The sequence below is a fragment of the Theropithecus gelada genome, chromosome 7b (assembly GCF_003255815.1).
Source record: "Theropithecus gelada isolate Dixy chromosome 7b, Tgel_1.0, whole genome shotgun sequence".
Taxonomy (NCBI): Eukaryota; Metazoa; Chordata; class Mammalia; order Primates; family Cercopithecidae; genus Theropithecus; species Theropithecus gelada.
Genome location: NC_037675.1, coordinates 102,654,731 through 102,672,781, shown reverse-complemented (window position 1 = coordinate 102,672,781; position 18,051 = coordinate 102,654,731). Strand labels below are relative to the sequence as shown.

The 18,051-nt window shown below is 40.6% G+C and overlaps 1 non-coding gene across 1 annotated transcript; it reads left to right on the top strand.

The window, feature by feature from the left end:
• The first annotated feature begins 13,740 nt into the window (after window positions 1-13,740).
• Window positions 13,741-13,956, top strand: LOC112629633. The gene has a single exon (XR_003120717.1). It is a non-coding gene; the product is annotated as a small nucleolar RNA U3 (small nucleolar RNA).
• Window positions 13,957-18,051: the final 4,095 nt, after the last annotated feature.

Here is an 18,051-nt window from a genome sequence, read left to right as displayed (position 1 = left end):
AGATAACCTGATAGGCCTATATCTATTATGGAAATTAAATAAATAAATAATAACCCTCTAAAACGGAAAGCACTAGGTCCAGATGGGTTCACCTGTGAATTCTACCAGTCATTCAAAGGAGAACTTCTAACAGTTATCTACAGTCTCTTTCAGAAGATAGAAACAGTAAGAATACCTCCTAAATCATTCCGTGAGGCCAGCATTACTGCACTACCAATTCAAAGACATTGCAAGAAAAGAAAACTACAGACCAATATTGCTCATGAACAGAGATACAAAAATCCTAAACCATACTGGCAAATCAAATGCAACAATGTATAAAAAGAAGTATATACCACAACCAAGTGGCATTTATCCCAGGTATGCAAGGCTGATTCAACATTAAAAAATCAATCAAATGTAATCCATCATATTAACAGGTTAAAAAAATTATGTGATCATATCAATAGATGCAGAAAAACCATTTGACAAAATTTAACACCTATTAGTGATTTTTAAAACTCTCAGTAAACTAGAAATAGAGAGGAACTTCCTTAATAAAGAATATCTGCAAAAACCCTACAGCTATCATATTTAATGGTGAGAAATTTGAAGCTTTCCTGCTAAGATTGGGAATAAGTCAAGGTTGTCCCTATCACCACTGCTTTTCAGCATCATGCTGGAAGTTCTAGCTAATGCAACACAAGAAAATGAAATTAAAAGTGTAAAGTTTGGGAAGGAAGAAATAAAACTGTTTTTGTTTGCAAAAGACATGATTGTCTCTATAGAAAATCAAAAAGAATAGAAAAAAATCCTCCTAGGCATAATAAGCAATTATAGCAAGGTTGCAGGATACAAAGTTAATACCCCAAATCAGCTGCTTTCCAATACACCAGCAATAAACAAGTGAAATTTGAAATTTAGCACCCTGAACATGAAATACTCAGGTATAAATCTCACAAAATATGTACAAGATCTATATGAAGAAAATTACAAGACTCAGATGAAAGAAATCAAAGAATGGCCAGGCATGGTAGCTCACACCTATAATCCCAGCAATTTGAGAGGCTGAGGAAGGTGGATCATATGAGGTCAGGAGTTCAAGACCAGCCTGGTCAACATGGTGAAATACCATCTCTACTAAAAATATAAAAATTAGCTGGGCTTGTTGGCACATGCTTATAGTCTCAGCAATTTGAGAGGCTGAAGCAGGAGAATCACTTGAACCTGGGAGGCAGAAGTTGCAGTGAGCTGAGATTGCACCCCTGCACTCCAGCCTGAGTGACAGAGTGAGAATCTGTCTCAAAAAAATAATAATAAATAAAAAAATAATAACCCAATAATGGAGAGATATTCCATGTTCATGGATAGGGAGACTCAATATTGTCAGTTCTTCCCAAACTGATCTGTAGTTTTAATGTTATCCCATTAAAAATCCTAGCAGGTTATTTTGTGGGTATCAACAAATTGAATCTAAAGTTTATGTGGAAAAGCAACAGATCAAGATAGCCAACATGATGTTAAAGGAGAATAATGTAGTTGGAGGAATGATACTACCTGACTTCAAGATTTATTATAAAACTATAGTAATCAAGACAGTGTGCCATTGGTAAAAGAATAGACAAGTCAATTAGTGAAACAGAATAGAGAGCCCAGAAGCAGACCCATACAAATGTAGTCAACTGATCTTTGAAATAAGCAAGAGCAATATAATGAAGAAAAATAATTCTTTCAACAAATGGTGCTGAAACATCCGAATTTCCACATGCAAAATAATGAATCGAGATACAGATCTACATCCTTCACAAAAATTAACTCAAAATGGTCACAGACTTAAGTGTAAAATGCAAAACTATAAAACTACTAGAAATGACACAGGAGAAAACTTCAATAACCTTAGGTTTGGTGATGACTTTTTAGATATGACCCCAAAAGCATGGCCCATGAGAGAAAAAATTCATAAGTTGGACTTCACTAAAATAAAAAAATTCTCAGCTTGGGCAACATAGTGAGACTACATCTCTTAAAATTTTTTAAATTAGCCAGGCATGGTGGTGTATGCGTGAAGTCCCAGGAGGCTAAGACAGGAGGATCACTTGAACCCAGGGGTTAAAGGCTGCAGTGAGCTATGAATGCAGCACTGCACTGCAGCCTGGATGACAGACTGAGACCCTGTCTCAAAAAAATAAAAATAAAAAATTTCTGCTTTGCAAAAGGCATTCTCAAGAGAATAAAAAGAAAAGCCACAGACTGGGAGAAAATATTTTCAAAAGATATATCTGATAAATGTCTTTTATTCAAAATATACAAAGAACTGTCAAAACTCAATAATAAGAAAATGAACAACTTTATTTTTTAAATGGGCCAAAGACCTTAATAGACACCTCACCAAAGAAGATATACAGTTGGCAAATAAGCATAATAAACTGATGCTGAACATCATACATTGTCAGATAAGTGCAGATTAAAACCACAACCAGATACTTCTACACACCTATTAAAATGGCCAAAATCCAGAACACTGACAATAGCACGTGCTGGTGAGGATGTGGAGCAACAGGAACTCTCATTCATTGCTGCGGGAATGCAAAATGCTGCAGTCATTCTGGAAGACAGTCTGGCACTTTCTTACAATGCTAAACACACTCTTACCATACAATTCAGCAATCACGTTGAATTTACTCACAGAAGTTGAAAAGTTATGTCTATGCCAAACCTTCACATGGATGTTTATAGACTGTTTATTCATATTACTAAAACTCGAGAGCAGCTAAGATGTCCTTCAGGAGGTGAATGGATAAGTAAACTGTGGTATATTCAGACAATGGAATATTATTTAGTGCTAAAAAGAAATGAGCTATCATAAAAAGACATGGAGGAACCTTAAATGCATATTACTAAGTGAAAGAAGTAAATCCACTGAAAAGGCTACATACTGTGTGATTCTAACTGTATGACACCCTGGGAAGGGCAAACTATGGAGACAGTATAAATAGCAGGGGTAGGAGAGAGGGAGATGAGTGGGTGAGGCACAGAGGATTTTTAGGGCAGTGAATGTTCAGTATGATACTATAGTGGTTATTATATACTATAGTGTTATTATAAATTTGCCCAAATGCATAGAATGTACAACATCATGAGTGTACCATAATGCACACTATGGGTGGAATGATGTGTCACTGTAGGTTCATCAGCTGAAACAAGTGGACCGCTCTGGTGGAGGATGCTGATAATATGAGAGGCTGGGCATGTGAGGGGCGCTCAGGAGGTGTATGTACCATCTCTGTACCGTCTGCTCAATTTTCCTGTGAAACTAAAACGGCTCTAAAAAAAAAATTCAAGTCTAATAAACATGAGAGAGAAATAATGACATTCTTGGGGAAATGAAACACAAGAAGATTCTTTGCCAACAGACTTGCACTACAAGAAATGCTAAAGGAATTTCTTCAGTCTGCAGGGACATGATAATGAGTGAAAGTTGTGCTGTGCAGGGAGGCATGCAGAGCGTTGGAAATCGTTACTACGTGCATCAATGGAAAATTGTATTTTTCTAATTCCTTAAAAGACCATTGATTGTTCAATGGGTGAACAATAGGGCTTGTAACTTATTGAAGTAAAATTTATGGCAGCAATAATTCAGAGGATGGGAGGGAAGAAATGGAATTATACTGCTGCATCTTAGCTTATACATGAGATGGTACAACATTCATTCCCATTGGACTGTTATGTGTTAAGAATGCATATTGTAATCCTGTAGAAACAAGTAAAACTAATACAAAGAAATATAGCTGAAAACTCATAAAAGGAAATAAAATGGAATACAAAAAAAAAACCAATTAACTCAAAAGAAGGTATGGAAGAAGAAAGGAAAGAATAAATGAAAGGAGGTAAATAGAAAACAAGCAGTGAGATAGCAGACTTGAACCCAACCGTATCAATAATTTTACTAACTGCAAGTAGACTAAACCCCCTAATTAAAAGGAAATATTTCCAATCCAGATACTAAAAGAAAGGGGTAGGATTTCTGCTTTCAGGCCTGGTGAGGCAATACCCTACTGAAAGACTCCCACCCCTACACTCACCCTACAGAAAACAATTGTAAAACCTGGACATAATAAAGAATTTTAAAGGTACTGGGGAATAAAAACAAGCACAAATATTTGGAGGAAGTGCTCAGAAATCATGGCCATGTGGTGCAGAATGTTGATAATGGGCAGGGAGATTATGTGTGTGGGGGCCGGGGGTATATGGGAACTCAGAGCTTCCAACTCAATTTTGCAATGAGTCTAAAACGGCTCTAAAACATAAAATCTATGAAAAAAAAAATGAGCACATGCCAAAAAAACAGGAACCAGATGAAAGGAGCTACCACTGGCCAAATTCAGGATAATTAGAGCACAAAAATAAATAATGATAGCAATGGGTTTCAACCCATTGAATATAAGAGAAATCCACATGTATGCTGAAATGAATAAAGAAATAAATGTGGGGAAGGGAAAGTTCTTCCTTCAGAAGAATTAAAACTAATAAATATGGAAGGAAAGATGAAGTTAGAAAATCATCAAAAACTATCCTTGAGGAAAGACATTTAGAAATTAACAGTTTCTAAATGTTTGTGTGTATTTATCTGTTCTCACACTGCTAATAAAGATGCACCTGAGACTGGGTAATTTATAAAGGAAAGAGGCTTAATGGACTCAGAGTTCCACGTGGCTGGGGAGACCTCACAATCACGGCAGAAGGTGGAAGAGGAGAAAAGTCACATCTTACATGGCAGCAGGCAAGAAAGTGTGTGCAGGGAATGCCCTTTTATAAAACCATCAGCTCTCGTGAGACTTATTCACTATCACAAGAACAGCATGGGAAAACTCCACCCCCACAATTCAATTACCTTCCTTTGCATCCCTCCCGTGACATGTGGGGATTATGGGAGCTTCCATTCAAGATGAGATTTTGGTGGAGACACAGCCAAACCATATCACTCTTGTATGAACTAAATTGCATCCCTCCAAAACTCACATGTTAAAGCCCAATCCCCAGTATCTTAGAATGTGAAAGTATTTGGAAATAGGACCTTTGGTGATTAAGGTTAGGTGATTAAGGTTAAATGAGATTGTATGGGTGGAGTCCTAATCCTATATGACTGGAAACCTTACAGGAAGAGGAAGAGACATCAGGGGTATGTGCACACACCGACAGGTGCTGTGAGGATGCAGTGAAAGGCAGCCATCCACAAGCCGAGCCAAGGAGGGAGCCCTTTGGAGAAACTTCTTACTTGGTGAAAGCTGTCAGACACACAGAAAATGATTCTGTTCTTGTGAAGGTCTAGGGCAGGCAAAGGCAACCCATGGCGATTGAGTCAGAGCAGCGTCGGCCTCTAGAGGGGAGGGGTGCATTGACTGGAGATGATGTGGGCTTTCTAGGGTGACGGACATGTTCTGTGTCTTGATTTGTGGGCTAAGGACATGGGTGCCTGCATTTTCAAAACTCATCAAGCTGTTTATTTGAGATCTATTTTATTGTATATTGATTCTACTTCCATTGTAAAAATTGCAAAAAAAAAAAAAAGAAGAAGAAGGAAGAGGACTGGGGCTTCCATATTAAAATAATATATTAAATTAATTAAAATAAAGAGTCTGAATCTTACTGACTTGAGACACCAGGGTGTCAGAGGCAGTAGGCAGGGACCCAGAGGGGTGACCCCCTCCCCAGCATGGGTCCCACAGGCCCTGGAAAGGGAGTTGGCCCATCTGCAAGGCTGAGTTCCCACCTCACATTCCCTGGAATAGGAAGAAAGACCTCAGATGTAAAAGTTATCTGAGCTCTTCCTCTGCTCTGATAGGGTGCGGGGGAGGCTGCACACCTCACATCCGGGTTAGCCAAGCATCTTCTCCCATAGAGCGAAGCAGGAATCTCCCATTATGTTCAGCACTAGGCTTGTCCCAAGGCAATGTCTCTAGGATTCCCCAGCAGAGAGGAAGGAGAAGGGAAGACTCCTGAAACGGCCTCGTGGCCAGGTGCACACAGCAGCAGGAAGTGCCCCCAGGGCACTGAAGAACCAGACCCCACCAAGGTCAACGTAAGCTCTGGGTCTGGGGTAAGAAGGACAATGGGGCAGCAAAGTGGGCCTGGAGGGAGGCCTAGGGGAGGGGCTCAGGGGGCAGTTCTAGACCTGGCGAGAGGGTTGGGAGCCCAGGAACCCTGAGTGTCTGAGGGCTGCTGACCAATGGACTTGGAGATTTTTCTGGAAGTGCCTGAGCAAGGATGGTCAGGGTGTGGGCTGGAACTGGGAGGGGGCTGAAGGTCTGTGCCCAGGCCAGAGTCACAGAGCTCAGGGAGAGGTCATCCCCCTGAGAATGGGACAGCTCAGCCAAGTGGTCTTGGAGGCCAGAGCTAGGGCCAGGGGTGGGGCTGATGTAAGAGCATTGACCTGGCTTTGCCACTGTTCAACCCCGAGCAAGTCACTGTCCCTTTCTGGGCCTCAGTTTCTCCATCTTTGAAATGAGGAGGATTAAACCGATGCTATGCAAAATCTCCACCAGCTTAACAGAAAAAGCCTGTGACTGTCCTGTGTGAAGTGCAGAGAGGCAAATTTGGCTTAATCTAAGGAAGAACATTCCAATATTCATAAGCGGCTCCTGAGATGACTGTGGGGTGAGCCACGCTCCCCTACATTGCTCACGAGGTTGTCCGGGGGCGGAGGTGAGGTCCTAGGTCAGGTCTCTGAGGCCCTCACATACCCCTGATTCTCCTGGTGCACCCATGAGATGCATCCCAGGCTGGCCGCTGCCTGTCTAGGAATCAAGCCCCGGGAGACCAGCCTTTCACTTCCTCGGAGGTGTCTGCAAATGGCACCTGTGAATTCCATCACTCGGCCTAAGATTCTTCCTTTTCCCAATGAGGACATCCAAGTCATTTTGAAACGCAGTTCCAGATACCACACCTTGATGACAGCACGTTCATAACTAACCCCCGTTTCTCCTTGCCTTGGGGTCCACCCCAAGACCTGCTCCTCTCTCCCTCCAGCAGTGAGACTACGGAGGGGGAGCCTTGGAACAACCCAGGGTCACTTAATTCGGAAGGACTTGGCCCTGCACGCCGCCCCTGGCACGGCGCTATGAACATAGCTGCACTGCCCGAGGTTTGCTTTGCTGAGGAGCTTTGCTAAGCGGCGAGAACTCGCCAAAGCAGATTTCCAGGTTCCAACTGGCTTTCAGGAAAAAAAAAAAAAAAAAGTGGGGGGGAAGATTTTTTGGGGGGTGCTGGCAAAGACACTAGCCGTGTTCACGCCTGCTGGTGGCAACCTATTCAGGGGCCACAACTTCCGCGGTCATTTATTTGCTGTTTCTTTGAAAGCCCACCTCCCTGGCAGTCTCAGCGAAGCTTTGAATCCCACCGCTCCGCTCCATTTGGAAGGCGTGATGAGGTCCAAGGCGGGAGGGCCGTCTGGGCACAGGCTCCACTCCATCCCCACTGCCCCTGGTGATGGACGCCATGGGAAACGGTGAGCAAGGCAGGGAGGTGGAGGGAGGTGGGGCGGAAGAGGGGGAGCTGCAGGAGGGAGTGAGGGAGTGGGCACTGGGAGGGAGGCAGAGACCCCGAGTGGGAGCGGGACCCCAGCTTCTTGCCCCTCAGCCAGGAGTCCAGGGCAGCAAGCCCAGGAGTGTTCAGGCAAGAGCCCACACTCCGACCTCACCCGGTGAGGTGGGTGGCGCTGCCATGACTCACTCTGCCCCACTCCAGCCCAGTCTGGCCTCCCCTCCATCAGAATCCCTTGCCAAGGACTCAAAGGAAGCAGCGTGGTCAGTCCCAAGTCCTCCCCGCGCCGGCCTCAGGTGATACACAGTGGGTGCCAGGTTGCTGTTAGGCTGAAACCCTTCCCAGTCCCTGCCTTCCTACTGCCTGCTCTTCCCCCGGGACTGCAGCAACCCTTTCCCTATGGCAAGATGGGTGAGCATTTGCAGCCCAGGCTATCAGGAATCCCAGGTCTGCAGCGGCCTCCCTGAGCGCCTGGGGCAATTCCATGTCTACAGTTCTTCAATTCCAGGGTGGTGTCAAAGCCCAGGGTTCATGGGGACCCAGTCTTTTCCTCTGGCAGAGACCAACTGGGACTCCCAGGTGGAGGTGCTGCAGTCAGCCATGGAGGCAGGAAAGGGAAGGTAAGTGGAGAATTGAGGTGAATGACACAGGAGAGGAGGAGAATTAAAATCAGTCTCCCTCAGTCGCAGGTAAAACTCCTTACAATGGAGACAGAGAGGGAGAGGCACAGAAAGAAAGGACAGGGGGAGGATAACTCCTTACAACAGAGACAGAGAGGGAGAGGCACAGAGAGAAAAAGAAGGGAGGGAGGGAAGAGGGAATGAAGAGAAGGGGAGGGGAGGGGAGGAGAGAAGAGAGGAGGGGGAAGGAGGGAAAGAGGGTGGGAAGAAGGGAAGGAGGGAGGAAGGGAGCGAGGGAAGAAGGGAGGGAGGGAAGGAAGGAAGAAATAGGGTAGGGCAGGGCAGGGCAGGGAAGGGAAGGGGTAGGGGGTAAGAGAGGGACAGCAGTATCTTTGGTGCAGGGATTATTTCCATTTTATAACCTTGAGGCTCAGCCATGCAACCAGAAACTCTCCAATGATTCCAGACTTATTGTGACCCAGTTTAACTCTAGGTCAGACGCGGGGCAGGAGACCCCAGACTTGGAATGTCACAGACAGAAGGCAACTTGGAGGGCAACAGGGTCACCCACTCACCTCAGGGAGACTGAAGCCCCAGACAGAGGGGAAGTGACTTGTCCCAGACCACACCAGTGTTGCGCTTGCTTTCTCCATAGACCTTGTTCCCTCTGGAGCTTGTGCCTCAGTGTGCAGTTCTGTGACCTAACTGGACTGATCCAGATGACTCAAAGTTCCTCCAAGCTGAGATAACTGCTTTTGCTCATGGCTTATTCCTGAGAAGCCCTGGAAAGGGTAGCTGCAGCTGGAGCTGGCCCCCACCCCTCCTAGGCACTCCAAGACCAAGGGGCCTCTCCCTCCTGACGCAGGAGACACCCATGGAGACAGAACGGGGGGATTTGCCCACACCTGCAGCCCACACCTGCAGCGGAGAGCAGGAGAAGGCAGTGGTTCACCTGGGAATGGCTCACCTGCAGCCTGAGTGGCCCTGCTGGGGCCTCGGAGGGTCTTGTGAGCTCCTTGGATCCAGATGGGAGCAGACTCGATGCAGAGCTCAGACAGTATCTTCCCTGGGGAAGTTTAGACAACCACACTGGTAAGCAAACTTCTAGATTTGATTAAAAGAAGCTTGACCCTTGCAGATTCTGCTGCTGACAACCAAGAGCCAACTTGGCTCCTGCTCAGCAAGGTGGGGGCCACCGAGGCATCCTTTCTTTTAAGAAGAAAAAACAAGAATACCATGGTGATAATGAGGGTGTGGAGCGATTGAGATACTCTTTTTCATTTTTGCTGATTGGAATGCAAAATATTACAACTGCTTTGAAAACAAGATTGCAATTGCAGTTTCTTATCGCTTTAGACACACTTACCCCACAACCCAGCAATCCTCCTTCAAGGTATTTACCCAGAGAAAGTGAAAAGAAGTTATGTTCACACAAACACTTAAATGTATAAGTTTGCGGTGGTTTTATTCATAATCACCAAAAATTGGAAATAACACAAATTTTATTTAACCAATGAAATGCGCAAACAGACTGAGGTAGATCCATAAAATGGACTTGTACTCGAAAATATAAACAAACTACGGATATGTGGAACGTGATGAAACTGAAAAGTGTTGTGCTGAACATGACGTGACTAGGAAATTCCATAAACCCACTCTCCCCCAAAAGCAGCAAAAATACTTGCAAAACAATAACGTTTGACCATTTTAGAATTCTGGAAATCAACTACACACAAGAACAAGCTGAAAAACACCAATTACCAATTACTGAACCTTAATACCCGTGGGTCTGTGGCGTATTTAACTTGGGGTTATTCTCACACTCTCTCACGCTCCAGCTCAGAGGTGCAGTGGTGGTGAAAAGCCAACATTCTCGCAGCCAAAAGAGGACTGACCGCTTTAAAACCCTGTAGCTGGAAGAGAGGATATTGAATGTTCCCAACACAGAGAAATAATAAATGTTTGAGATGATGGCTATTCTAATTACCATGATCTGATCATTAACATTGCATGCATTGAAACATCTGTATATGTATATACACACACACACACACAATCACTATGTGTCAGTTAAAAGTAATTTTTATTTTGTCAGGCACAGTGGATCACCCCTGCAATCCCAGTACTTTGGGAGACTGAGGCAGAAAGATCACTTGAGCCTAGGAGTTTGGGACTAGCCCTGGCAACATAGCAAGATCCTGTCTCTACAAAAAAGTTTTTAAGAATTAGCTAGGCATGGTGATATGCACCTGTGATCCCACTTACTCAGGAGGCTGAGGTGGGAGGATCACTTGAGCCCAGGAGGTCGAGGCTGCAGTGAGCCATGATCGGGCCACTGCACTCCAGCCTGGGCAACAGAGTGAGACCCTGCCTCAAAAAAATTTTTTTTGAAAAGGGCCTGTACTCAGAGAACAGTCAGTAGTTTAACTCAACCAGAAGCTGCCTAGAAAATCTCTATTCCTGTGATGTTGTTGCTATGTGACTTGTCTGTGAACTCAGCTCTGCAAATAAAACTTCGTGCCCAGGGCACTACTGAAAACGGTAAGAATCTGCTGGCAACATTGCTGTGGCCTAAGGCTGTGATTTCAGTTGGGGCTAACGAGAGCCTGGCCAAAAATTGAAAACGGAGACCTATAGAACTAGAAAGCCACAGGGAACTTGAAGAGCTCTGTATTCCTACGTGCGCAGGGCTACATACATGTCCAAGAAAGACCTGGGGAAGGAGGAGGCCCTGTCACTCACTGCTGACCTTGAGGCCCTACAGAAGCAGGAAGTGGAAACGAGAGGGTTTTTAAACTACTTGAAGTTTGAAAGTATGTACATTCCCACACAGGTAACTTTGGCAAAGGATGGAGAACCGATGCTCAAGGCAGTTAAGAAAATCTGATCGATCGCTTGCTGAGCAATAAATTGTATTGACAGAGGACTGAACCCTAGGAGGCCAGGCTTAAAGCTATAAACAAACTGATAAAAAGGTGGGGAACAAGGAATTTAGTGGCTGCATAGTACAGGAAACAGAGTAATGCCAGGAAAGCCACTAAACAAACAGGCAGCAAAAATAAAAACAAAAGCAAGCAAAAAGAGAAAAGAAAGACCCATCAAGAACAATTCCTGGAAGGGGAGAAACTAATGACAGATTGTTACAGCGTGTTATCTAAAATGTCCAGTTTTCAACAAGCAATTATGGCATATGCAAAAAAATGGAAACACAGAGCCCGTTCAAAGGAAAAAGACCAACCAACAGAAAATGTCCCTAAAGGCACCTAGATGTTAGATTTGGGAGACAAATAATTTAAATAAATGCATACATTTGGGAGCTTAAAAGTACAACACCTAAAATAAAAAATTCACTAGAGAGATCGAGAATGAATTTGAACTCACATAAGAAAGAATCAGAGTCCAAACATTTTTAAAGAATGAATACCAATTCTTCACAAACTCTTCCAAGATGTAGAAGAGGAGGAAACACTTCAAAAATTATGAATATTCTGAGACCAGTATTACCCTGATACCAAAACCAAAGAAAGACATCACAAGAAGAGAAAACTACAGACCAGTATCTCTTATTACTATGCATGTAAAATCCTCAACAAAATAGTGGCAAACTATATCCAGCAACATATAAAAATAATTCTACACCATGACCAAGTGAGATTTATCCCAAGAATACAAAGTTGGTTTAACATACAAAAATCAGTTAATACAACACACTATATCAATAGAATTAAAAAACAAAAACTACATGATCATCTCTATGCAGAAAAACTACATGACAAAACCCAATAAACATTATGATGAAAACACGCAAAAAGCTAGGAATATAAGATTTTTTTTTCCGAAACTGACAAAGGGCATCTTAGAAAAACTTACAGCTAACATCATATTTAATGGTCAAAGACTGGATTCTTTCTCTATAAGATCAAGACCAAGACAAGAATGTCTGTTCTCCTTATTTCTATTCAGCATCGTATTGGGGTTTCCAACCAGAGCAATTAGCAAGGAAAGAAAACGAAAGACATTTAGATTGGGGGAAAAAAGGTAAAACTATCTCTATTTACATATGTCATGATCTTGTGTGTGTATATATATATAATGTGTATATATAATGTATATACAACATATAGATAGATAGATAGATAGATAGATAGATAGATAGATAGATAGATTATGAATAACCCACTTTAAAAAACTATTAGAACTTGTAAACAAATTCAGTAAGGTTTTAGGATATAAGACCAATACATAAAAATTACTTGTATTTCTATACACTTGCAATAAACAATCTAAAAATGAAATTAAGAAAATAATTGCATTTACAAAAGCATAATAAAAATGAAATAGGACTAAGCTTAACAAAAGAATTGCAAAGCTTATACTCTGAAAACCACAAAACATTGTTGAAAGAAAATTAATACAACTCTAAATATATGGGAAAACATCCCATGTTCCTGTATTGAAAGACTTAATATTGTTAAGATGGCTATACTCCCCAAATTGATCTATGAATTCAACACAATCCCTGTCAGAATCTCAGAATCTCAGCTTTTTTTTTTCTTTCTTTTTTTTTTTTTTTTTTTGTAGAAACTGACAAGCTGGTTCTAAAATTCATATGCAATTCAAGAGATTCAAAATAGCAAAAATACTCTTTAAAAAGAAAACCAAAGTAGAAAGGCTCACACTTCCTGACTTCAAAACCTACTACAAAGCAAGAATAATCGCTATAGTACAGTACTGGGAGAAGGGTAGATGAATAGATTAATGGAATAGAATTGACAGTCTAGAAATAAACCCATGTTTCTATGGTAAACTGATTTTTGACAAGAATCCAAGTCCACCCATTGGAGAAAGAATGGTCTTTTGACAAATGGTGCTGAGACAACTAGATATCCACATGCAAAAGAATGAAGTTGGACCCTTACCTTACACTGTATATAAAAGTTAACTCAAAATGGATCGAACTTCTAAATGTAAAAACTGAAACTACAGAATTCTAGAAGGAAACAAAGGGGGTAAAATCTTCATAATCTTTGATTTGGCAATGGATCTTAGATATAACATCAAAAGCACAAGCAACCAAAGTAAAACCAGACATATCAGACTTCATCAATGGTTTTTTTTTTGGTTCAGTTGTTTTTGTTTGTTTGTTTTGTTTCTTTTTGTTTTTTTTTTTCCAAAGGGTGCTATTAAGGAAGCGAAAAGACAACCCACAGAATGGTAGAAAATATTTGCAAATCATATACCTGATAAAAATTTTAATAGCCAAAAGGTGGAAACAATCCAAATGGCTGTCAACTAATAAATGGATAAACAAAATGTGGTATATCCATATAATGGAATATTATTTGGCCATAAAAGGAAATTAAGTATTGATACATGCTATGATATGGGTAAACCTTGAAAAAAAGTATGCTAAGTAAAGAAAGCCTCACAAGAGGTCACAAATTATATAATTCCATTTATATGAAATGTCTACAATTGGAAAATTTATAGAGACAGATAGTACATTAGTAGTTGCTTAGGCCTGGGAGGAAGAGCATATGGAAAGTAGGAGGATGATAGTTAAAGAATACAAGTTTCTTTCTGAAGTAATAAAAATGTTCTGAAGACTATACTTTCAGGGATCATTTCTACAGTTCATTACTAGAGAAGTTTCTCTGAATGTGTAGAGCACCAGAAACTATGAGGAGGAGGCACAGAGTTCTCTTCTGAGCACGAAGCTGGCGCTTGGTGTTGCTTTGCTGCAGCTGCCATTTACCATTGGTGATCGTTCTTGTCTTCCTCTTGGAGAGTAAGAGAAAGACAATGCAGTCTGAGTGGTTCTTGTTTTACCAAAAAAAAAAAAAAAAAAAAATCTGAAGTTTATTGTGGTGCTGGTTGCACTTATTTGTAAGTATATTAAAGACCACTGAACCTGAACTTTTTTAATGGATACATTTTACATTATGTGAAGTATATCTCAATAAAACTATTTTTTTAAAAGAAGATGGATGTAGATGTGTGGCATTATTTCTGAGGCCTCTGTTCTGTTCCATGGTCTATATATCCATTTTGGTACCAGTACCATGCTGTTTTGGTTACTGTAGCCTTGTAGTATAGTTTGAAGTCAGGTAGCATGATGCCTCCAGCTTTGTTCTTTTTGCTTAGGATTGTCTTGGCTATATGGGCTCTGTTTTGATTCCACATGGAATTTAAAGTAGTTTTTTTCTAATTCTGTGAAGAAAGCCAATGGTAGTTTGATAGGGATAGCATTGAATCTATAAATTACTTTGGGTAGTATGGCCATTCGCAATATTGATTTTTTTCTATCCATAAACATAGAATGTTTTTCCATTTGTGTCCTCTCATTTCATTGAGCAGTGTTTTGTAGTTCTCTTTGGAGAGATCCTTCACATTGCTTGTAAATGGTATTCCTAATGGTATTCCTAGGTATTTTATTCTCCTTGTAGCAATTGTGAATGGCAGTTCACTCATAATTTGGTTCTCTGTTACTGGTGTATATGAATGCTTGTGGTTTTTGCACATTAATTTTGTATCCTGAGACTTTGCTGAAGTTGCTTATCAGCTTAAGGAGATTTGGGGCTGAGATGATGTGGTTTTCTAAGTATACAATCATGTCATCTGCAGAGACAATTTGACTTTCTCTCTTCCTATTTGAATACCCTTTATTTCTTTCTCTTGCCTGATTCCCCTGGCCAGAACTTCCAATATTATGTTGAATAGGAGTGGTGAGAGAGGGCATCCTTGTCTTGTGCTGGTTTTCAAAGGGAATGCTTCCAGTTTTTGCCCATTCAGTATGATATTGGCTGTGAGTTTGTCATAAATAGCTCTTATTTTCAGATATGTCCCATCAGTACCTAGTTTATTGAAAGTTTTTAGCATGAAGCGGTGCTGAATTTTATCAAAGGCCTTTTCTGCATCTATTGAGATAATCATGTCATTGGTTCTGTTTATGTGATGGATTACATTTATTGATTTGTGTATGTTGAACCAGGCTTGCATCCCAGGGATGAAGCCGATTTGATCATGGTGGATAAGCTTTTTGATGTGCTGCTGGATTCGGTTTGGCAGTATTTTACTGAGGATTTTCGCATTGATGTTCATCAGGGGTACTGGCCTGAAATTTTCTTTTTTTGTTGTGTCTCTGCCAGGTTTTGGTATCAGGATGATGCTGGCCTAATAAAATGACTTAGGGCGGAGTCTCTCTTTTTCTATTGTTTGGAATAGTTTCAAAAGGAATGGCATCAGCTCCTCTGGGTACCTCTGGTAGAATTTGGCTATGAATCCGTCTGGTCTTGGGCTTTTTTTGGTTGGTAGGCTATTAATCACTGCCTCAAATTCAGAACTTGTTATTGGTCTATTGAGGGATTCAACTTCTTCCTAGTTTAGTCTTGGGAGAGTGCATGTACCTGATAAAAATTTTAATAGCCAAAAGGTGGAAATAATCCAAATGCCCATCAACTAATGAATGGATAAACAAAGTGGTATATCCATATAATGGAATATTATTTGGCCAAAAAATTAGAGGAATTTATTTTATTTTATTTTATTTTATAGATTTTCTAATTTATTTGCATAGAGGTGTTTATAGTATTCTCTGATGGTAGTTTGTATTTCTGTGGGATCAGTGGTGATCTCCCCTTTATCAACAATCTGATCTTTGACAAACCTGACAAAAACAAGCAATGGGGAAAGGATTCCCTATTTAATAAATGGTGTTGGGAAAACTGGCTAGCCATATGCAAGAAAACTGAAACTGGACCCCTTCCTTACACCTTACACAAAAATTAACTCAAGATGGATTAAAGACTTAAACGTAAGACCTAAAACCATAAAAACCTTAGAAGAAAACCTAGGCAATACCATACAGGACATAGACATAGGCAAAGACTTCATGAATAAAACACCAAAAGCAATGGCAACAAAAGCCAAAATTGACAAATGGGATCTAATTAAACTCAAGAGCTTCTGCACAGCAAAAGAAACCACCATCATAGTGAACAGGCAACCTACAGAATGGGAGAAAATTTTTGCAATCTATCCATCCGACAAAGGGCTAATATCCAGAAACTATAAAGAACTTGAACAAATTTACAAGAAAAAATAAACAACTCCATCAAAAAGTGGGTGAAGGATATGAACAGACACTTCTCAAAAGAAGACATTTGTGAGGCCAACAAACATATGAAAAAAAGGTCATCATCGCTGGTCATTAGAGAAATACAAATCAAAACCACAATGAGATCCCATCTCACACCAGTTAGAATGGCAATCATTAAAAAGTAAGAAAACAACAGATGCTGGGGAGGATGTGGAGAAATAGGAACACTTTTACACTGTTGGTGGGAGTGTAAATTAGTTCAACCATTGTGGAAGACAGTGTGGCGATTCCTCAAGGATCTAGAACCAGAAATACCATTTGACCCAGCAATCCCATTACTAAGTATATACCCAAGGGATTATAAATCATTCTACTATAAAGGCACATTCACACGTGTGTTTATTGCAGCACTGTTCAAAATAACAAAGACTTGGAACCAACCCAAATGCCCATCAATGATAGACTGGGTAAAGAAAATGTGGCATATATACACCATGGAATACTATGCAGCCATAAAAAAGAATGAGTTCATGTCCTTTGCAGGGACATAGATGAAGCTGGAAACCATCATTCTCAGGAAACTAACACAGGAAAAGAAAACCAAACACCACATATTCTCACTCATAAGTGGGAATTGAGCAATGAGAACACATGGACACAGGAAGGGGAACGTCACACACCAAGGCCTGTCATGGGGTGGGGCGCTAGGGGAGGGATAGCATTACGAGAAATACCTTAGATGATGGGTTGATGGGTGCAGCAAACCCTCATGGCACATGTATACCTATGTAACAAATCTGCACATTCTGCACATGTATCCCAGAACTTAAAGAATAATAAAAAATAATAATAATAAAATTAAAAGGATGGAATGATCAACTGTTTTGAATGTTACTCTAATAAAAACTCTCTCTCTCTCTCTCTCTCTCTCTCTCTCTCTCAGTGGTGGCAGAGAGAGAGAAAAAAAGGAAATTGGTAAACTTAAAAATAGACCAATAGAGATCATTGAGTATAGGGAACAGAAGTAAAAGAATGAAGATAAAATGGACAGCATCTCAGATATCTGTAAAAATCATCACGTGTACTAACATATGCATAATCAGAACCCCCAAATGAAAAAGAGAATGAGGCAGAAAATAATTGAAGAAATAATGACTAAAAGGTTCCCAAGTTGGATGAAAAGCTTTAATATACACATCCAAGAGGCTTGACAAAATCCCAGTAGATTAAACTCAAAGAGATCCACACCTAAACACATTATAGTCAAACTGATAAAAGTTGAAGACAAAAAGAACATATTGAAAGCAGTAAGAGAAAATTACTTATAAAAAACAATGGTTTTCAAATAAGACTAACTGCTGATTTCTCCTCAGAAACTGTGGAGGCCAGAAAAAAGTGACATAGCATCTGAAAGGGTTAATAGCAAAGACTGTCAACCAATAGTTTTATAGCCAGCAAAACTATCCTTAAAATAAAGAAGAAATAAATATATTTTCAGATAAACAAAAACTGAAAAAAACCTATTACCATAATATCAGCCATACAAAAAATACTGTAGGAATTCTTCATGCTGAAAAGAAAGGGCATTAGATAGTAACTCAAATCTACATAAAGAAACAAAGAGCACTGGTAAATGTAACTATATAGGTAAATCCAAAAAAATATGAATGTATCTCTGTAATTTTTTTCTCCTCTCTAATTTAAAAGAAAACTTTACAAACCAATAATTATAAATCTATGTTGATGAGAAAACAATGTATATGGTTGTATTTTGTATGACAATAACAACATAAAAGAGTGGAGAAGACATAGAGC